The 23,368-nt window shown below is 33.8% G+C and overlaps 1 long non-coding RNA gene across 1 annotated transcript; it reads left to right on the forward strand.

The window, feature by feature from the left end:
• The first annotated feature begins 528 nt into the window (after positions 1–528).
• Positions 529–23,168, forward strand: LOC140440769 (uncharacterized). The gene is made up of 3 exons (XR_011950926.1): positions 529–876; positions 19,265–19,364; positions 23,061–23,168. It is a non-coding gene; the product is annotated as an uncharacterized lncRNA (long non-coding RNA).
• Positions 23,169–23,368: the final 200 nt, after the last annotated feature.

The raw sequence follows: 23,368 nt of genomic DNA on the forward strand, positions 1-23,368 counted from the left end.
CAATAAGAACTAATGTCTTCAACCCGACAATTACCGCTAAAACAACTTGAAAATTTCTGAAATTGCATATTAAAATTACATGGAAATGCAATTTCAAGTACGTAGTTTTTGTATTTATAATATAGTATAGAAAGACCTATTAAGTCAAGACGTGTATGAAAGAGTGTTTAGCAAAATGTACTTCTTTAAGAATCCAATATTCGTCTTAATTGTAGCAGGTATTTGGCCACCAAATACGAATAACTTAAAATTGCTACGTTGGTATAAAGCTTACAACATTTTCGTTCACGTTGAGTTTGCTATCTTTGTGAGTGGAATTTTGATCGGTGTTGTACTTGAAGATGATGAGCAGAAAAGAGTTGAGACAGCACAGTATATATTGTCATGTGTATCTGTTATTGTAAAGGCCATATATTGTCAGAAGAAACAGTTTAAAAAACTTATTCGTGTATCGATGGATGTAGAAAACAAATTATTGTATCACGCTGATTTAGAAGTTAGAAATATTATTCACAATGCAGTCAAGTACCATAATAAGGTGTCTATTGTTGTGATATTTCAATGCGTCATCATGTGTCTGCTATGCGTTTTATTGGCTATCTACCGTTTTCCGTTTAGAATTACATTATTTCCTGCAGCTTGGTATCCTTTTAGCAACTACCTTTTTAGTGTTTGGGCTGTATATCAGATTATGAATGCTTTCTATATTACAAATATTACCCAGGGAGGTAACTTGGTTTTTGGATGTCTATTTATATTTATAACCACACGAATTAAAATTTTAATGCATCGTTTAAACAGTTTGAAAAATATATCCCCGGAATCACAGAAATATGTGCTAAGTGAAATAATTAAAGAACACTGTGCCATTATTAAGTAAGTAATGTATAATTTATTTTTATGTAATATTATATAATAAGGTAATTTATAAATCTCTATGTGAAGATTAAATTAATCCATTTTTCAAAATCTTAGATTCTTCTTTTCACTAATATGGTTAATGATCTAATGCATATTGATAGCAATGAACATTTTTTAAGCGAAGCTTCTATACTGGCGTTGTATTACTTTTTTTGTCTACAGTAAATGCTGAAGCGAGTGTCACGGAACTATCGCCACAAGATGGCGTATGGCGTCGTCACGGATAACGGGATAGAATAGCAGTTCTCGACATAGATTCACTACTCTCAATCAATTCGTTTCTAATCATCATACAGTGAACGGCTAAATTATGGAATATTATCATTATTTTGAGAACCGTCGAGTTTTGAAGAAAATCCCAAAACAGGTCGATTTTTGTTATAAAATACCATCTTATAACGTACATAAAGTAGGGATGACGTCACCGGTGTGGGTGTAGTGACATAACCGTTAATTTTTTTAAATTTTATATATTCACTTCTGGACACCACTGTAGTATTTTTATTAATCTAATTTATTGTCTTTATTTATTATCAAAGGTTTATCATTTATAACACTTACAAGTTTATTTAAAGTCTTTATTTGTACAATATAACTAATTTATTTCACACTAATAATTATATAATTTATTTACATTTATTACAATACGCGTTACAATTCGAAACTCGGTGCGATAATTTTTTTTTAGACTAACTGTTTCCAACAAAATTCCCTCCTTAAATATAAAATACAGTTATTCGAGAATCCCTTCGATTTCGGACGGCGACCCTCTCGAAAATTCAGGTTGGCAAATAGGTCTTTCAGCTGAGTGGCGAAATTACTAGAATAGAATAGAATTAGAAATAATATATTTACAGTTTTATGCATCATAATATTTATCGTAACAATAGAAATTGGTATAATGCGATACCTCATTTAAAGGAGAATTTAATTCTCTATTTAATGATATTACATTTTTAACTAAAATATTTTTTAAGGGTACAAAAACAATTTTTTTTAATTTAAATTCAACTAAATTACAACTAATGATTTAATTCACTATGTACTTTAAAGTTACCAAATTATGCATAACAATTATTTTAAATTAAATGTTCGAAATGCCATCCATCGGTTCCTGCCATGACTTTCTGAAGTAAATACTTAAAAAAGCAAAAATAAGTAAAAATAATAATGGACACAAAAAGTTATCTCATAAAGACTGAAACTTTTTGTCAAATGTTAATTCAAGCTAGTGATAGTGGCATAGTTACTGTAATATTTATTGACGTAAATGTTTTGATTTTGTGAATTGTTCTCAGTTGTCAATTGTAATGTTTACTTTTGAATACTAAATTATGGCTCACCTAAATGAAACACAACGCATAGAAATATTAATTCTTAGCGGATGCGGAGATAAAAAAAGAACACAGAACGAGGTATGCAATTTATTCAACGCAAAATATCCAGACAGACCCATCAGCCAATCAACAGTAAGTAAAATAGTCCGAAAATTTGGAGAAACTTGGCACATTAAACATATTCCAAACGCTGGGTGTCCTAAAATTGAAGACAATGTGAAACTTGATATTTTATTAAATGTACATGACAATCCTCACAGTAGTTCAACACAAATGGGTGAATATGCTGGAGTTTCCCAACGATCGGTATTACGTATTTTAAAAAAAGAAAAATACCATCCCTACAAAATTCAACTACATCAGGAATTAAACGCATATTGTCAAGAAACCGATGGATGGTATTTCGAACATTCAATTTAAAATAATTATTATGCGTAATTTGGTTACTTTAAAGTACATTATTAATTAAATCATTAGTTGTAACTTAGTTGATTTTAAATTAAAAAAAAAATGTTTTTGTACCCCTAAAAAAATATTTTAGTTAAAAATGTAATGTCGTTAAATAGAGAATTACTTAAATTTTCGTTTAAATGAGGTGTCACATTATACCGATTTCTATTTAAAAAAATTAACGATTACGTCACTACACCTACACCGGTGACATCATCCCTACTCCATGTACGTTATAACATGGGTATTTTATAACAAAAATCGACCTGTTTCGGGATTTCCCTCAAAACTCAATGGTTCTAGAAATAATGATAATATTCCATAATTTAGCCATTCACTGTATATTAACTCTACGCAGGTTTAAATTAATAACTGCATACAAAATAACTAACACATAATATAAGGTAAACGTAGAGGATAATACACTCAAGAACGTATCGAAAATATGGGAGATGGTTTGTTTGGAGAAGTCCTAGTTTGATAGCTATCTCTTGATGAAGGATCTTTCCTACTGAGTCGACCGTTCCTTGTATTCAGTTGTAGTAAATGCCTAGTATTTTGAACTGTTCTCTAAGGAGAACAGTTCAAAAGATCCGTGTGTGTCAAAGGGCGATGGAGCGTGCTATGTTGGGCGTTTCACTACGAGACAAGATCCCAAATCGCCAGCTACGACAAAGAACAGGAGTGGCTGATGCAGTAGAGAGAGTAGCAACACTAAAATGGAACTGGGCAGGTCACGTGGCTCGAATGACAGATAATAGATGGACAAAGCGGATACTGGAATGGAGACCAAGAGATGATACCTACCGAAGCAGAGGTCGTCCACCAACACGTTGGACTGACGATCTAAGACGTTGTCATAGGATTTGGATGCAAGAGGCACAAGATCGAAATAGATGGAAAATTATGAGGGAGATCTATGTCCAGCAGTGGATAAGCGAAGATTGAATGATGAAATGCCTAGCAGCACCCGGTAAGATGTTGGATGGTTTCTTGGACTTGTCATACATATCAGTATTTGTCTTTTTAGACCTGAGAGTCTTTGATGATATATTTAAGGTAATTTTTTGTTAGTATAACCTGATTCTTAATGGCAAGTAATGAACTTTCTGTTTCAGGGAACATCTTTTCTGATGTCAGCCAATAGTTCGACGCTATACTGTCGACATAGTCTTGACTGACCTCGTTGGGTGTTGCCCGTGCAGAGGTTTACCCATCCAGGAGCGCATTTTTTCGTCCTTAGTAAGATGGTTTATGCTCATTTCTGGTTCCCTCAGTTCGATCTGTGTTGTGTCATCTGTAACGATATATTTCAGGTGTAGAACTTCCTACTGTAGAACTTCCTTGTTTTGATATATGTCTAGCAAGAAATGACTAAGTCGATCATAAGTTGTTCTTTGTGCTTATGTAACCCTTACCGCATCCTTTCTGTTGAGGCTCTATAACATCGTTTAGAGCACGCTATTAGTAGATACACTGGGCTATACAGGATGTAACCAATTTATACAAGGATGGAAGACCAGTATTGGGCGGTACTTGGCTGGAACTTGGGTAGCATTTTGATACTTCGGTATTCATAAGTTGTTCCTTGAGTTAGAAATAATATAATATTTCCTGCAGAAAAACATGATAAATTAGTGTTGGTAAGCACTCATGAACACTCCAAAACCTCTAGTCCAAAAGTTTTAAACTCCGTCTGGTCTAGGAGATTTCCTGTATGTTTTTGCTGTGCATATATATGTATGTGTGTGTGTGTGTGTGTGTTATGATTTTGTAATTTTTGACAATAACATACCTTTATAAAGGGCAATGCTTAGAGTAACCTAAAGTGTTTGCAATTCCAAAGTGTAGCTTGTAGTTTTTTTATGACACCTTTAAGGTGCAAAAATGGTGTTTTTTGATTATTTTTATAGTATCAAATCAATATCTTAGGGTAAAAAGAGCAGAATGTTGAAAAATAGTACCTACATAAAAAAGCTTTAATTTGTGCTGTGCTACATTCAATTTGACTTAATAGTTTCTTTTTTTATGCAAAAAGCATTATTCTGAAGCTATTTTTTTGTGGCATCTTAAAGTGATTATTATTTTAATGGGAATAAGCCACAATTAACGTTTAAAATAAGTTTATTGACGTTTCAATTTCCACTTTAATTAGGAGAACGATTTCCGAAGTGGAAATTGAAATGTCACTAAACTTATTTTAAACTTTATTTGTGACTTATTCCCATTAAAATAGTAAAAAGCAATATATTGTAGCTCTTTTAATTACAAACTGAATAAGATCTCCTAAAATCCGATCGGTCAATTTCTCTTCGAAATACATTTAATTTTTAGTAAAAATTCTTAAATTTTTACACATTTTACAGGGTCAGAACTTATTTTTTTTAAAGATAGAGATCTAACCTTAAACGAATTCTCTTGTTTGTCAATTATATGTTTATGTAGAAATAAAAATAATTACATAAAAAGTTTTTCAATCTCTTATTTATTGCTTTAAAGAAGGGTCGACTTTTGCATTATAAACTAATCAAGCTACAGCATTCCCTATAGAGTACACACATTTTTAACTTATTGATTCTTATAGCTTAAGTCAAGACAAATATTAAAAAACAGTTTTCTACGACCAATAGAAGTGGAGTTATATTAGCTCAATTTGTTTAAAACATCACAGCCGCTGTGTTTGTAACCTACAAAAACATGAGTAAAGTTGACTGTTTTTTCTAGTAGCCTAATCAGCTTGTTTTCGGCTGATTCTCTGTCGGTCCGGCGCACTTCAAATCCGCGGCGTTCGGTACAACTTTTCATATATTCGTGTTTTTGTCGGCGATTTACACTTTAGTGACAATTAACATTTCTTTTTAAATTACATACCTACTCCCAATCATCTTTATTTTACATATACGATATTTTTTTTATATGAAATAGTAAATATTCATGTTAAATTTATTTTTTTAACGTGTGTTTAGTGCATACAATGTTAAATATTTTTGAATTAAAGGATATTATCTTCAATTAAAGGGTTGGTGTAATATAATAAATGTAAAATACATTCAGAAAAGTTTATTAAATAATTTATTATTAATATTATAATTCGTATTAACACTATTCTTTAATTTATAATTAATATTAACACTATTAATTAATTTATAATTAATATTAATATTATTAATTCATTTTTTGTTTTTATTTATATTATTTATAATTTGACTATTGTCATCGTTTAATTACATCCAAATATCAATGTCGTCACTCTAATTCTGGTCGTCCTTTTCATCACGATTATCAATTGGAGAATTATTGCAGTTATCTCCGTTACAAGTTTAGTATATTCACATACATTTTAGAGCATGTTTGCAACAATCACACTGTTTGTTACATGCTATTCTAATGTACATTTACATGACATACTCTCCGACACCTTAGGAGAAATGTCGTGATCGGTTCGATTTCATTCGATCGATGCGTTTTCATCCTTTTGCCAACCAAAATGCAAGGGATTAATTATTTGAGTGACGAACTTGTGTTTGATAATAAACTCACAAACAATGCTCACACGCAGTTTTTTTTTGGCGGCAAATATAATCAACCGAAAAGAGAATCCGTTTAGAATTAGATCTCTATTTTTAAAAAAAGTTCCGGCCCTACAAAATTTATGGAAATTTAAGAATTTTTATAAACTAATTAAACGCTTTTCGAAAAGAAATTTACCGATTCGTAATTAAAAGAACTACAATATAAAACCTTTTACATAAAGAAAGAATTTTTACAAAAGTTATTTCAAGAATTTAAAATAGCGAAAAATTCCCATTTTTGCGTTTTTAATAGCTTTTTTTTATTTCGAAAATATGTGTCTCGACAGCTAATGGTCATTGACACAGGTACAGTTTACATTCATGTTTACATGGTTAATACTTTACATTGGGTACAAATTATTGGGTACAATACATTTTTTTATAATACATTTTTTTTTTAAATTAAGTTGTATAACTTTGTGTTTTTTAAAAAGTTTAATACATTTTCATAGTTGCTGCTATTTAAGATAAGTATGTCTTTTAGGTTGTTACCAAGATTGTATTTTCTTCTGGCCGCTAGGTAGTGTTGGCAGTCAAGAAGTACATATGTTACGGAAGTCGTGGTGTTGCAGTACTGGCACAAAATCTGATTACTGGAATTCATTAGGTGTCCATGTGTAAGGCGTGTATGCCCTTGTGTTAGCTCAATCTTGAAATGATAGATTTGTCCTTTCTTTTCATTGGTGGGAGCTGGTGGTAGAAAATGTTTGGTTGTAGAACGCTTAACTTGGTATTGCTTCTTTTCCAATGATCATTCCAAAGGAATCGTAGGCTTCCACGGCCAGAGTCAGAATTATAGTTTATTCGTCTTCCGGGTTTGGACTTCCCACTTGGGTGGTCAAAAAGTAGTCCTGATACCTTCTTTGCGAAGAATTTTGCCAATCCTATCAGTGACCACCCAAGAAAATCTCACAATATCTACCCTCTCCTAAGGACTCATTACCGCCCCTATCTTCCTGTGGTGTCTATTCTATTCCTTGTTCATGTGGACAAGTGTATATTGGCGAAACTGGTCGTTCCGTCAAAACTCGGATTCAAGAGCATCAAAGATGCATTCGATCAGGTCTTTTCTCCCATTCTGCAGTTGCAGAACACTGCCAAGAAACCGGTCATTCCATATTGTTCGAAAAAACCCATATTATTTCTAAGAGCCCCTTCTTTTATTCCAGGAAAATCCGCGAATCTCTAGAGATCCGAAAAAATCCACATAATATCAATCGAGAGGAAGGATACTACTTGTCTCCCATCTGGAATCTCAGTCTAGAGCCGCCGTCCGGTCCCGCTACCACGATGCAGCCACATGATTGGCCAGCGCGCGCTTCTTGACGTTCGCGCCACGGAGTGTGCCGATACGTCCCGACACGACAGGTCACCGCGACTATAAATAGAGCGGTAGCGGAGTAATCGTCGGATTCACTCCCCGCCTCTCGACGCGTTAGTGTTCTGAGCTGTTGGACGTGAATCCCTGTCCTGGCATTTGGTTTTCACCTCTGGCTGCGTTAAGTAGTTGAGTTACTGTGACCAATTGCCCATCTTGGTAGTTAGTATTCGCCTCTGGTTGCGTTGAGTAACTGAGTTTCCGTTGCTAACTACCCATCTTCCTGTCTTTTGTTTTCTTTTTCTTTTTTGTTCTCCTGAAGAAGCTACATACAATTGTAGCGAAACGTCGAGATGAACCCACTTTTGGGTCACTCACAAATGACACGGTCCAAACCCGGAAGACGAATAAACTATAATCATTCCAAAGGTCTATTATTTTATGTTTGAGTGTTCTTTTTAGATCTGATCATGTTTGAATGTCTGTTGTTACGTTAAGAGAACATGCTTGTTTTGCTGCTTGATCGGCTTTTTCGTTACTTGAAATACCAACGTGTGATGGGATCCACAATATTGTTACTGTTTCATTAATTCATTTCATTAATTTAAAGACGATTACATATACTCTGGATTTCTTGAACTATTGGTTGGATAGAATGTACGTTTCTTATGGACTGCATTGAGGACAGAGAGTCCGTATAGATTGCTATAGTTTTATCATCGTTGGGTGGAGTTTTTACCGCTTGTAGTATTCCATATGGTTCAGCAGCATAAATACTGCAATTGCTGTAGAGTCGAAACAAGATTACGGTAGTTGTAGTCGTTGTAATAGCATAGCCAACACCTTCTTCAGTCTTAGATGCGTATGAATAAAGGATCTTATCGAAGTTGCATTGATGTAGTATTTCATAGAATCTTTGTTTGATAATGAAAAGGTAAGGTTTGATAATGATGTAGTATTTCATAGAATCTTTGTTTGATAATGAAAGGTGATATTTCATTCTTATTATATTTGGATAATTCGATATTGAACTTTGGAAGTTTACATATCCATGGAGGAGTTGAGGGACCGTGAAATTGCTGGTCGACAACAGATTGATATCTAAATAAGGAATTAACATTTGTATAGTGGACGGTACTATTCTAGGATTATTAGTAACTGGTAATTGTCTATTACAGATGATGTTTCTTGTGGGATTTGTAGGATTTGTTGAAACTCTATCGAAATAGAGCAGGAGAAGTTGTCGTCGTCTTAGATGAAGCGAAGTTTCGAAACATTCTACATGAATGCTTTCCACCGAACTGGATCGGAATGCTCATAAACAGAGCCGAAGGGAAATATTTTGGACTACATTTAGGGAACGTAGTAGTGATTCACTTGATGACATGTAGAGAACACTACCATAGTCAAGTTTGGAGCGAATAAGAGCTCGATATATTTTTAGTAGTGTTTCCTCATCGGCTCCCCAACTATAATGAGCTAGTGATTTAAGAAGATTCATTCTTTGAAGGTAGCTACCCTTAAGTTCTGTGTGTGGTCTTTAGGAAAGCTTTTTATCGAAAATAATGCAGAGAAGCTTTATTTGGTCTACTACTGGTAGAAATGAAAACTTATAGACTTGAAAATTTCCATTCAGAGTAATGGTTGGAGATTGCGTGTTTTGGCTTCTTGTAAAATGAATAACTTTGGATTTGGTTGGGGAGAAGTTAAGGATTGATTGGCCCAGTTGTTTATTTTACTTAGCGTGTTTTGTAGTAAAGTATTTGTGCTGGATGTGACCTTTCCATGACAGAATAATATTATGTCGTCAGCATATATTCCGTATTGTATAGGGTCGTTTATGAATCGACTAAAATCGTTAATACTAAGGAAAAATAGTGTGCTGCTTAGGACAGACTCTTGTGGGACACCGCTTATGGTTGTGTGTTGTGAGGAAGTTTTGCCATTAGTAATTACGTTTAGTAATTTTTGCCATTAGTAATTAAAGGATCGCTCTGTGAGAAAATTATTTATAAACGAATATATTACCGGATAGCTTGTTCTGGTTTAGTTTGTTTAGTATCACAGAAATCGGTATCACAGAGTCGAAAGCGCTTTTGATGTCAAGGGAGATTGCAATGACTTCATTTTTGTTAGAATTTTGCGTAAAATATTAGGTCCAATTTAATTTAGCACAACTTAAATTAAACCTTTATTGATGTACTTTTATAATATTGTGCTCATTCTATCCTAAAATATTGATTTGATACAATAAAAATATAAAAATAATCAAAAAACACCGTTTTTGTACCTAAAGGGCCATAAAAAAACCAACAATTTGGAGTTGCACTTACTTGGAAATTACTCCAGGCTGGTTTAAAGAATTTACTAATTAATGCTCAAAATCATTCATTTTGTCTCTACAGCTTGGACTATTGCACCAGTCCGACATGGTAACCAGCCAAAATCGAGCCGATTTGGCTCAGTCAAAAAACAGTCAACTTTACTCATGTTTTTAACAATAAATAGCGGTTGTTAAAATAGAAATTATATCCTTATAAAATATGGTACTGTAACTATTGAATGGCAGCAATTTTAATTCTTAATTGTTATAAACACAGCAGCTGTGATTTTTTAAACAAATTAAACTCCACTTCTATTGTTAAAGAAAACTTTTTTTAAATATTTGCCTTACCTTTAGCTATAAGACTCAATGAGTTAAAAATGTTGTACTGTTTTTAACGCAAATGTCATTCCTATTTCAAAGCAATAAATAAGAGGTCGAAAGACTTTTGGAGCAATTATGTTTATTCCTACATAAAAATATAATTGACTAACAAGAAAATCCGTTTAAAATTAGATCTCTAGAGCTACAATATAATAATTTTTGCTGTTTGAAACATAATTTTTAGAAAAGTTATTTCAAAAATTAAAAATGGCGAAAAATTCACATTTTTGGACTTTTGTCGTTAATTTTGCATAAATTATTGGGTCAAATTTAAATGCAGCACAGCTCAAATTAAAGCTTTTTTTATGTACACTTGTATTCAATATTCTGCTCTTTTTTCCCTAAAGGCGGCTACAGACACAACTGCAAGCTTGTCCAGCATGCTTGTTCAATCTTTTTGTACAAGTATGCACAATTTGCCTTTGGCACCACACGTACAAGCATGCTTGATAAAAGTAGAGTTAATTTAATAAAATATGTCGAGCTCGGGCGACGATACACTCGCTTTGGCCGCTTTTGGACTTGTGAAAAAAGAAAATTCTAAATAAAAAGCATGCGGTGTGGTGTAAACAATGGTTGATGAAAACGAAAACCTATTCTCACATTAGCTTACTAAGTGAGCTGAAAATGTATCCGTGCGACTGGCACAATTATCTTAGAATGGATGAGCAGACTTATTTAAACCTTTTGTCTCTTGTATCACCTTTGATTTAAAAGCAGGATACGATCATGAGAGAAGCCATAACCCCACATGAAAGATTAACGGCAACATTGCAATTTCTTGCGACTGGAAAGAGTTATGAAGACCTGAAGTATTCAACTATTATTTCACCTCAAGCATTAAAATATATGGTTCCTGAAACCTGCCATGTCATTTACAAAGTGCTAAGAAGAAGGTATTTGAAGGTGAGTGATAGTACTATTTTAACTCAGTTATTTATTAATTTTTTAATGAACATACAAAAAGTAGGTACATATTGTGTATAATAGAAACAACTACATATTAGAAAATAACATAAGGCATCGCTAAAATTAGAAATATAGGTCGCGATAGACCGATTGGAATTGTTATCACTGTCATTAGTTATTACTGGAGAAAGGGTTTCATAATGTACCGGAAATTTAGAAAAAGTTGAGGGGAAATGGGAGTAATGATAATTAAATATTGTTTGAATTGAAATGGTGCTTTTTTGGGATCGATTGTGTGATCTCAGATGTTTTACAACCAGTATCATTATGTCTTGTTGACTCATCCTCTTCAATGGATTGGTCTAGATTTTCTATAGGATTTTCAGTTAGTTGGACTTCAACCAACTGAATAATTCTTCCTGATAATAATATTTAGCAAATATAAATATATACAGGGTGTTTCAAAAAAGGTAACCCCGTCTCTAGGGTAGGTAAAAAACTGAAAAATAATTGGGGTTTGCTTAGTAAAAAATTTTTGTAACGCCATCCGTTTTCAAGATACAGGGCGTTGAAGAAAAAAAATTTTACGCATTTTTTACGATTTTGCCGAAACTACTGGTATGGTAAATGATGGGGTTGTTATATTTGATGACCATTTATTTAGAACACAACTGTACACTATTTTCTTAACATTACTTATTTTAATTATATTCAGTACTTAGTTGACGTTGGTATGAGACTACTTCATAATTACTGATACGCGTTACATCAACTTGCTATCTTGACGTTAAATTAGTTCTGATCTCTAAGATAAAAGTCGTTGTCTCTTTTATAATAGACCTTGCAACAGTCAGCAGTCGTTCATTAGTGGGTCAAGTTTGTTTTACATAACCTACGACAAATTTTCGTCGACGATTCATAATTCTGCTGACTTTACACATTCTAATCGAGGCTATTTTATGGATGTCCTTGATTCGAATTATTAAACATATTTTATATAAACAAATGGGAAATGTATTACACGTTCCTTTTAAACTTTATCTTTTTATGAATTGTAATATTTTAGGGATAATACCACACTGGCAACATTGTAATGAAATTTTATACGAATATGTTTTGGAAGCTGATACATCCCATGAATTTGTTTTTATATCTGATTCTCATAGAGGGCGCTAGTTACACGGATCGTACTAAGTATTAGTCAATATAACTTTTTTAAGAGTATAATTATTAATCAAAATTTCAAGTAAACTTAAACATAATTCAATTTTACACGAAAAAGGTACTCTTGGTAAAATTCGATACTGTGTACCGTTTTCGGAATATTTTGATTTGAAAATTATGAAGTAATAATTGATGCTGGTAGTAATGATAAAGTTCTAATAGGTATCTCTCTATTTTCTCCAAGTGTGCCATGGAAATCTGACATTTATTGATTGTTATGACGATAATTCAACAATAATTAGAGTTTTGAAACCTTGTTATTTGTAAAATCAAATCAAAATGTATGTAATCAAAGCAAATGTTGAATACACTGACATGTTATTAACCTTAGGCAAATCTTTAGGATGTTCTAGTGCAGCTGTGACACGTTATGCAGAAAAGTTTCCTAGAAGAAACTTATCAAGTAAAAAAACATTTAGAGCCGTTGAACGACGTTGTCGAGAAACTGGGAATGTCAGACCAAATAAAATAAATTCTGGTAGGCTAAGAACAACAAAAACAACTAATAAAGAAAATAATATTTTAAATTTACTTGATCAAGATCCAACAGTTAGCATAAGGAATATAGCAAGACAAACAAATACTTCTTCTTCAAGTACTTGGCGGATACTGAAAGAACAGCAATTACATCATTATCATTACAGACAAGTCCAAGAGCTCTTGCCAGATGATCTACCGGTTAGAGTGGATTTTTGTGAAACATTGCAACAAAGGACAGCCCACAATCCAAATTTTTTAAAATGCATTCTTTTTACGGACGAGGCCACCTTTACGCGACAAGGTATGTTTAACTCCCATAATGCACACTACTGGTGTGATGAGAATCCACTAGTCAAAAGGGTATCACATTACCAACACTCATTTAAAGTTAATGTTTGGGCAGCAACTTTAGGTAACAAATTAATAGGTTATCATATTCTACCTGGAAATTTAAATGGTGATATGTATCTTGATTTTTTAAACAATTCCTTATTCGAGATATTAGAAGATTTAACGCTAAACGAGCGAAGATCTTTATTTTTTATGCACGATGGAGCTCCACCACACTTTGATAGAAGGTGTCGTAATTGGTTGAGTAATCATTTTCCGAATCGATGCATTGGTAGAGGTGCAGAAGCTCCGATTCATTGGCCTCCTCGGTTATGTGATTTTAACCCTTTGGACTACGCAGTTTGGTCGTATATTAAGGAAAAAGTCTATGCTACAGAGGTAAATTCACGCCAAGAATTGGAAGAAAGAATTCAACGTCAATTTAATGGCATCATAGCTGATCCCCTACCGTTTAGAAGGTTAATGATTTCTTTAGAAAAAAGAATAGACTTTTCACGTTTTCGCGTGTATTCACGAAAACGGAGGGCATTTTGAACACTTACTGTAATTGAATTTTATTTTATGTTCTTAGTCATTAATTTAATTTTCTTCTTGTGAGTTTTGTTTAATTACTAACTATTTTATACCAGCATCAATTATTACTTCATAATTTTCAAATCAAAATATTCCGAAAACGGTACACAGTATCGAGTTTTACCAAGATTACCTTTTTCGTGTAAAATTGAATGATGTTTAAGTTTACTTGAAATTTTGATTAATAATTATACTCTTAAAAAAGTTATATTGACTATTACTTAGTACGATCCGTGTAACTAGCGCCCTCTATGAGAATCAGATATTTAATTATTAAAATTTCATTACAATGTTGCCAGTAGTTTCGGCAAAATCGAAAAAATGCGTAATTTTTTTTTTCTTCAACACCCTGTATCTTGAAAACGGATGGCGTTACAAAAATTTTTTACTAAGCAACCCCAATTATTTTTCAATTTTTTACCTACCCTAGAGACGGGGTTACCTTTTTTTGAAACACCCGATATAATTCATCCAGCCAACAGTGAATCTTCTTTTTAATTACAAACGCAGATACAGTTTAGTTCTACTTGCCATAGCAGATGCAAATTATAAATTTATTTTATTCGATTTCCGTACAAATGGCAGAGTATCAGATGGGGATCCTTCAAAATATAGAATTTTTTAGAAGACTTCCGGGGAACTTATTAAACATTTCCGAAGAAAAAGAAGTTGCAAATGAGTCACGAAAGCTACTGTTTTTTTTTTGTCACAGATGATGCTTTTTCTTTGAGGTCTGATAAGCTGAAACCATACACATAGAGTGATTTAACTTGTATTGAAAAAATAATTTACAACTACCGATTATCGAGAGCACGGAGAATTGTGGAGAACTTCTTTGAGATTAGGGCAGCACGCTTTACAATTTTTCACACCTGTATCAATGTAGAGTTATGTCAAATTGAGAAAATAGTAAAAGCAACTTGTGCTTTACACAAACTCCTGGAAGGAGTTTATTTTTTTAACAACTGCATCCTTGTCGGCATTAACGTCAATTTACCTACATTTTTTTAACAATATTGTGTGCGCTGCATCCCTTTTTGCTTTATTATGATAATCTTTGGACTTACCGTGCCAAAGAAATGGCTGATTTTGATATTCTTAAATAAACTCTTTCAATAATTCACGGTTAACCTTATTGAGATCACTAGTCATGAAAATTACTCAAATGCTACCTCACAAAGCAACACAACGGACACCAACCTGGTCAATCTTGAATAATTTTAAACAAAAATGTCTATTAGCATTTTTTGTGTAGAATGAACCGTTCTCTTAGGAACAACGCTTGAAGCGACTGTCGATTTTGCATGTAAGTTAAGCGCGAGAAATCAATGTTCAATAAAATTTGTATCAGCGGGACGGTAAAAATTCGATATCTTTTGATCCAAATGTCCTATCGACAAAAATCAAGATGCGTTTTAAAAGCAAAGAGTGCAGCTTTAATGTGCAGTTTTTGTATTTTGCCGAGAATAAACTAAGTTTTTATAAAGGTGTTAAATAAATTAACGTGGCGCGATTTTTGCCATTTTTTACGATTTTGGTGAGATCAATACAATTGATCACTTTTATTGACCAGTTTCAGTAAAATTTCGATTTTTAGAGATCAATCTTTAAAACCTATGCCATGAAATTTCAATTTTGAGTTGTGGTAACAAATATGAGGCATTTGAAATATGAATAAAAAACGCAGAATTTGATGTTTTATATTACAAACGATCACGTCAAGGGAAATGCATTTAAGAAAACTAACTGTTTTGGGTTGCGTTTACACTTTACAGTGTCTAATGAAATAGGTTGAGGAGGGGAGAACTGTTTGTCTCAAGTTGGTCATTCAGAATTATATCTGTGTTTTTCAATTTGTTGATTTTCATAGATTCTAACAAAGATAGCTTAAGGCCTTTATTTTGAATGTTAATCTATGGAAATCAACAAATAAAAAAACATAGATATAGTTCTGAATGACCAACTTAAGACAAACAGTTCTCCCCTCCTCAACGCATGCCAAAAATAGATCACTTGAGAAAGGCAATCAGCCGAAACAGCTGTAGTGATAAGAGTTTAAAATAAATTTTGTGGAAGTTTTGAAAACAAAGTTTTCAGTGTTTTATTGTTACATAAAATGAATTTCCATCAAGTAACGGTCGAATCCATCAATTGTTTTGGGTGTAGTTTATTGCAGAATTTTTGTTCTTTTGAAAAACGTACTACTAGTGTAATCGAAAAAAAAGTTTTTAATGTTTTAGATCGTTTGTTGTGTGAAAGTTTAAATCCAGCTTTTTTTAAGCATATTTTAAATACCTCACATTTGTTGCCAAAACTCAAAACTAAAGTTTCATGCTATAGGTTTTTAAGGTTAGGCTCAAGTAATCCAAACTTCATAGTGGCCAGTCAATGAAAGGGATATATTGTAATGATCACGTTTATTTATTTGCGGCAAAATACAAAAACTGCATACGAAAGCTGAACTCTTTACCTTTAAAATGCATCTTGATTTTTGTCAATAGGTCACTTGAATCAAAAGATATCGAATTTTTACCGTCGAGCTAATACAAAATTTATTGAACATTGATTTCGCGCGCGTAACTTACATGCAAAATCGACGGTCGCTACAATCGTTGTTTCTAAGAGAACGGTTCTTTCTACACAAAAAACATTTTATAAACATTTTTGTTTAAAATTATCTTAGCTACATTTTTTCTTTTAACATTTTTTTCTACGGTGTACAGATTCTTGGTAAATCAATATTTTGCATTTTAACCGTTTTAGGGGGAAGCCCGGAGGTAAAAGTAGTAAACTTTTTGCATCTTTTTTGGGGTCCCAAAGTTAATATTCTCAGCAAAATTCAGCTTGTTCGTATGATTTTTAGAGGTTCAGTGACATTTTCGTCTCTGACGACTAAAGTATTGATACAACAAAAATTAAAAATAATAAAAAAACACGGTTTTTTGCACCTTAAAAGTGCCATGAAAAAATTGTAAACAACAGTTTGAAATTGCAAGCAAATGTAGGTTACTCCAGGTATTGCCCTTGATAATGCAGGGCTGTTTTCAAAAATTCACTAATTAATGCACGTTTTTTCTATATATGTAGCTTGGACTAATGATGATGATGATAGTGTGTTTGGCATGGAAACCAGTCCTTTTGCCACAGATTTTTAAATGATTTATGTTATGTTTATCAATTAAAAACTTGATTGTACTAAATTTATATTATATATCCGGATGCATATAAGTGATTACATATGAGTTCGTATATAGATTTCTGATTCAATGACAGTAGGTGGGTTATGTTTACTGGAAGTTGCACATTACTTTTAACTAGGTTTTCATAAAACGTAGATGAGAGTGCTTTATTTTTAATACATCCAAACAGGATGTGATTAACATCACACTGGGAAATATTATCGCATAAACACTTTCCTGATTCTATAATGTTTAATCTAGCCAGGTGAGCAGGAACAGCACAGTGACTAGTTTTTAATCTTGTGATAGTTGCTGCTGATCGTTTAGATATATTATAATGGAATATGTGTGGTAATTCTGTTAGGGATGGTAACGTAGGATGGATCTTGTAATAATGATTATTTGAAGTATTCGCCAATATTTTCCATCTGTCTTGCCAGTTAAAATTTATTTTTTTAGTATAAAAATTGATTAGGTTTGATACTGTGTAAATATGTTCTTGTATACCTGAATGAGTAGAATCCTTAGCGAGCTCGTCTACTATTTTATTACCTTTTATCCCGGAGTGACTTTTTGCCCAAATAAATGTTATATCTTTGTTTCTCATTTTTTGTTTAATGTCACATATCAGCTCACATGTTTTATGGTTTAACTCAGTATTATTAAGTCCACTAAGAATTGACTTAGAGTCTGAGATGATCACAGCATTTTGCAAATTTGCGTGCTCTAGCCAATCCAGAGCTTTCCTAATAGCTACCGCTTCTGCAGTGTAAATAGAGCAATGTGGAGGAAGCTTTATTTTAAGTGATTTGTTTTTGGAAGGAATATACACTGCAGACCCTACTTTCCCATCATTCAGTTTAGAACCATCTGTGTAAATTATAGTGTTATTAGTATATTCACTCAATATGGAGTTCAACAGCTTGTTATTTATTTGATGTGAATCTGAATATTTCGGAAATATAATATTTAATTTTTTTAAGATTGTATTAAATTCTAATTTATAAAATGGTTTAATATAATTTGTAGAAAGTGTAACCGGTAAATCATTGGTTTCCAGAAAGGCATCTGCTAATGGTGGTGAATTTTTTATTCTCCAATAATTATTTACTAGATTTTGAATGGATAATTCATACAGCATACTTAGTAGGCCACTTGTTCTAGCCCTTAATTTTAATACATATTTTGTTGCTAATAAATTTCTACGATATTCTAATGGCATTTCATTACTTTCAGCAAGTAACAGGGGGCATGGTGTTGATTTCATAGCACCCAAAGTTAATCTCAAACTTTTAAACTGAATACGATCTATTTTTAGTAAATGTGTTTTGCTTGCTGATCCGTATAACACACATCCGTAATCCAAAATTGATCGCACGTAGGTCCTGTAAAACATCAATGCAACTTTGGGATCAGCACCCCATTTCCTGCAAGTGACACATTTAAGAAGATTAATGCCTTTCTCACATCTTTTTTTTACATATTGGACATGTTTAGACCATAGTAATTTGGGGTCTAGGATTATACCAAGATATTTATACTCAGTGACAACGGGTATATCATATCCTGACAGGTGTAGACTATCAGGCGTACGTAACCTATGTCTTGTAAATATTATAATGGCAGATTTTTCTGGGGATATAGTAAGTTCGTGGTCTTTAGTCCAATTATCTACTAGTTTCATGATGTGTTCCAGGACCTCCACACAATCGTCATATGAATCACGGACGGAGTAAATACATATATCATCGGCGTACTGTATACATTTTATGGAATCAACAAAAATGTCGTGTATACTTGCCGAAAATATGTTGAAGAGAATTGGGCTTAATACAGACCCCTGTGGTAATCCTGTATGAGTTATTCGTGGACCATATAACTGATTACTATGGTCTCTGATATATAAAGTTCGGTTGCTAAAAAGATTAACTATATTAGCGGATAAATTTGTGGAAAACCCCAGTTTGCATAACTTTGAATAGCTTGGACTAAGGTATCATTAGTTACTCGTTGTCGGTCCAAGGAATTATCTGTCCTTCAAATCATATTTGACTCCGTTTTTAAATTTTAGATATGACAACTGGTATAATACGGTACCCTTGATACAGAGGTGAATTTTGTATTAAAACATATCCCAATTAACACCAAAATTAACATTTTTCCCAATTTTTGTCAGACCAGGAAAAAGAATTTTGTACTTTTTATATATTCGCATAATATTAATATTTTACTTATTATTTCAGCTTTGTTGAAGATCTTAACGATTGCTTGCGCTGGTGTTTTTTCATAGATTTTACTATAAAATCGTACCATTTTACCCAGTTTCTTTACGCCTTTCTAAAAGTAAGTAAATTTTATATTGTGTAAGTCAAACAATTGTTTAACTACCACAGCAAATCTAGGCTTGCAAATAAATGTGAAAAAAAAAAGCGACAGTAAAATCACTCTTCTTCTTCTTCTTCTTCTGGTTCCTATCCGTTTGGGATGTTGGAAATCATATTGGCAATCATGACCTTGCTCGCTGCGGCTCAAAACAGCTCCGTTGAGGTTTTCTTAAACCATGTTCTTAAATTCCGCAGCCATGATATTCTCCTTCTACCAAGTCCTCGCTTACCTTTGACTTTACCTTGCAATATACTGCAGCAGGGAGTAACGGTGCTGATTTCTCATAACGTGTCCCAGATATTGCAATTTTATGCGTTTGATCGTAAACACAATCTCTGGTTCCTTCTTCATTTTTTCTAGAACTTCCTTGTTCGTGATCCTTGCTGCCCGTGATATTCTCAGCATTCTTCTATAAAGCCACATCTCAAATTCTTCAAGTTTTTTAATAGTGGTGTCTGTAAGCGTCCATGCCTCCGCCCCGTACAACAACACAGAGAAAACATAGCATCTCAAATGTCTCATTTTTGTATCTAGGGATATGTTGTAACTTTTGAAGATGGCGCTCATTTTGTTAAAGACCGTTCTTGCCTTTCCTATGCGGCACCTTATTTCCTGTACATTGCTCCACTGTTCGTTTATAATAGTTTAGTTAAAATTCGTGCTGTGATTAAATGCTCTTTTAAGGTCTAAAAGGCATTTTGGCAGTCTGTATCCTAGCGGTAATCTCTTGCTTCCTCTGTAAGTCGCGTTAATGGCTTAGCGATAGCTGCAAACTTCTTAATAAACCTCTGGTAGTAAGTACATAGTCCAAGAAAACTTCTCACTTGATGTTTGTCCGTTGGTACTGGCCATTCCTTAATAGAATCGATTTTTCCCTTATCCACGGCCACTCCTTCTTTACTGACTACATGACCCAGATAATTGACTTTACCTTGAAATAGCTGGCACTTCTTGGGGTTTAACATCAATTGGGAAGCTTTAAGTCGATTAAAAACGTTTCCTAAATTCTTCAGATGATCTTCAAATGTCTCCGCCAAGACGATTATGTCATCTAGATAAACCAGGTATGTTTTCCAAGATAATCCTCTCAACACATTTTCTATAAGCCTCTCAAATGTCGCAGGAGAATTTACTTCCAGCCAATGTGTCCAATGTATCGTCAATCCGAGGCAGAGGATAACTATCTTTCTTGGTAACGTTGTTCAGCAAACGGTAATCCACACAGAACCTCGTCGTTCCGTCTTTCTTCTTAACCAGGACCACCGGAGAGACCCATGGGCTCGTAGAAGGTTCTATCACCCCGTCTTTCTTCATTTCCTGAACAATCGTTTCAGCTTCCTCTCTCTTCGCTTGTGGTAATCGTCGAGCTGTTTGACGAATTGGCTTAGCATTACTTGCTTAACATCAATTGCTTAACAACGGTTTTTTTTTCCCGTCTTTTCTCCTTTCGGTACGAAAATATCACGATACTGCCGAAGAAATTCCCTTAATTTCCTTTTCTCCTTCTGATTTAGAGACTGTCCCGCAACTGCAAACATTTGGTCGAATTTGTCGTTGGAATTATCAGATATCGCCTGACGGATTATGGATGTCACAGGTACACAAGTTCCTACTTTTGTCTCTTTCTTGATGGTCACTGGGTAGTCATTGACATTGATAAGTCTCACAGGAATTTCTTTAGCCGAAGTCACCAATTCCTTTCCAATTATGATTCCATGATTCCACGGCCAACCTCGTCGTCATGGTTCCAAGGCTCCATCATAACAGGTGTCCTTTCGCCCACAATTCCCTGCGCCGCGCTACTATGATCGTTTCGCTTCTCGCAGGCACGACTGTATCTTCTTTAATGGCTGCTTGCGCAGTGTTGTCATCATGTGGATGAAGAAATACCTCCTCGTTGTCAACTTTGATTACCTTATTCTTAAAATCCAATTGGAATCCATGCATACTCATTACTTCCATTCCTAATATAACATCCTCTTTGATGTCAGCAACTATAACAGTACGGACGAACTTTTCCAATTTCTGCTCCAATTCCCAATTGTACCTGGATTTCTCCATGAATGTTGGCATTTTCACCTGTAGCGGTCCGAAGTCGCTACCTCGTTGGTAACAGTTTCTTACGGCTGTTTACAACTGTCGGGCGTATAATGGTTCTGGTCGTTCCGGTATCCACCAACAACGTATGCCTTTTACCATATATTTCTCCATCTACATATACACTATCTTCACGACATTTCAAAGAAGCTATTAGTATGAGAGGGTCTTTGGAAAAGTTCCGGATAGAAGCTGGCCCCCTATGGTCGACCCGTTCTAGTTTTCCTGATGGTGAGTTTCTTGATTTGCGTCGTACCTTCGTACGTGTCCTATTTCGCGACAATTCCAGCATCTTATGGTCTTCGTTTTCTTGTATGTCATACTTTTCATCATATTAACAAGCTGGTCAAGTTTATCTTCATCTTCTTCCTCTTTTACAGTCCTAACTTTACTGTACCCGCCAGAGGCCTGCGTAGCTGACTCGTATTCGAGGGCGGCGGATAAGACATCAACCATCGTCTTGTGACGAGCTAATCGCAGTGTTCTCTGCATTTCATGACCACGAAGATCATCAATAAATGTTTGAACGGCCAATTTTTCCATCATGTCTTTGGGAGCTGTTGGATAAGCATATCGTACTAATCTGGCAATATATACCTCATATTCTTGAAGAGCCTCATCTTTCTTCTCTCTTCGATTTTTAAGCTGCGATTGATATACATGCTTTAAATGTTCGTGGCCATATCGCATATTTAACCTCTTTTTCAGTTGTTCGAAATCATCCGTCTCCTCTACGGCTATGGTCTGAAGCACATCTAAGGCATCTCCTCGAAGAGCGATAGTCAGGTTTACAGCCTTTTCTTTTTCAGACCATCCGTTCGCTCTTGCAGCTGATTTGATTTGTTTCATGTAGTTGTTCCATGACGATTTTCGTCGAAAGTTGGGACTTTCACATGAACCTCCACTTCCTTCAAATTTCGGCCGTATTTCCAACTTACATTTCGTCTCGTCTTCTTTTGTGAAGAACGAATCATGAACTACTAAACGAAATTAAAGAGGATATAGTTTGTAAAATAAAACAGTAAAGGGCAAAATGACTAGGACATTTATGGAGATCAGAACCATCTACGACAATTTTTTCAATATTGGAATGGACACCACCTGGTAAAAGAAGACGTGGAAGACCAAGATCTACATGGCTACAAGAAGTAACAAATGATCTCAACAGGGCGGGCGTACGGCAATGGAGAGAAAAAACCAGAGATAGGAAACAGTGGAGAAAAACAACAGGAAAAATTAAATAAAGAAAATGAGGACTGATCTACCTCGTAACATAGATCTAGAGAGCTTAAGCTACGTAAGCCACAATATATATATATATATATATATATATATATATATATATATATATATATATATATATATATATATATATATATATATATATATATATGTGGTAGTGACTAACCATTCAAAAGAAGGAAGGTTTATTCCAAGGATATCGAAATTTGATCGTAATAATATTATGATTTTTATGATTGTTTTCGATAGTTTTTTTATAGTATTATTTAAATGTCAGTGATGAAAAATAAAAGTTTAAATTTCCAATTTTTTTAGAGCGTGAATACAATGAATGTTGAAAGTCTGTTCCACTGTAGTAAAGTATTTGTAATCATCGTGGAAAATTGGTATATTAATTATCATGCAAATGAATTAATAGTCACGGTAAGTAGTGTTCATTTCTCCAATACTAATACCTCAATAAGGTTTGGAAAATATGCCCCGTTCTTTCTATTATCCTATTCACTTTTAGTTTACATTCATTTTGTGAATATTAAATGATTTTTCTTTCTTCAGGTAAGTTTGAGGTATAACCCTTTGGGTTGAATTTCAATAGATCCAACCGGAATTGAGTTAAAAATGGG

This window comes from Diabrotica undecimpunctata, chromosome 5 (assembly GCF_040954645.1).
Source record: "Diabrotica undecimpunctata isolate CICGRU chromosome 5, icDiaUnde3, whole genome shotgun sequence".
Classification (NCBI taxonomy): domain Eukaryota; kingdom Metazoa; phylum Arthropoda; class Insecta; order Coleoptera; family Chrysomelidae; genus Diabrotica; species Diabrotica undecimpunctata.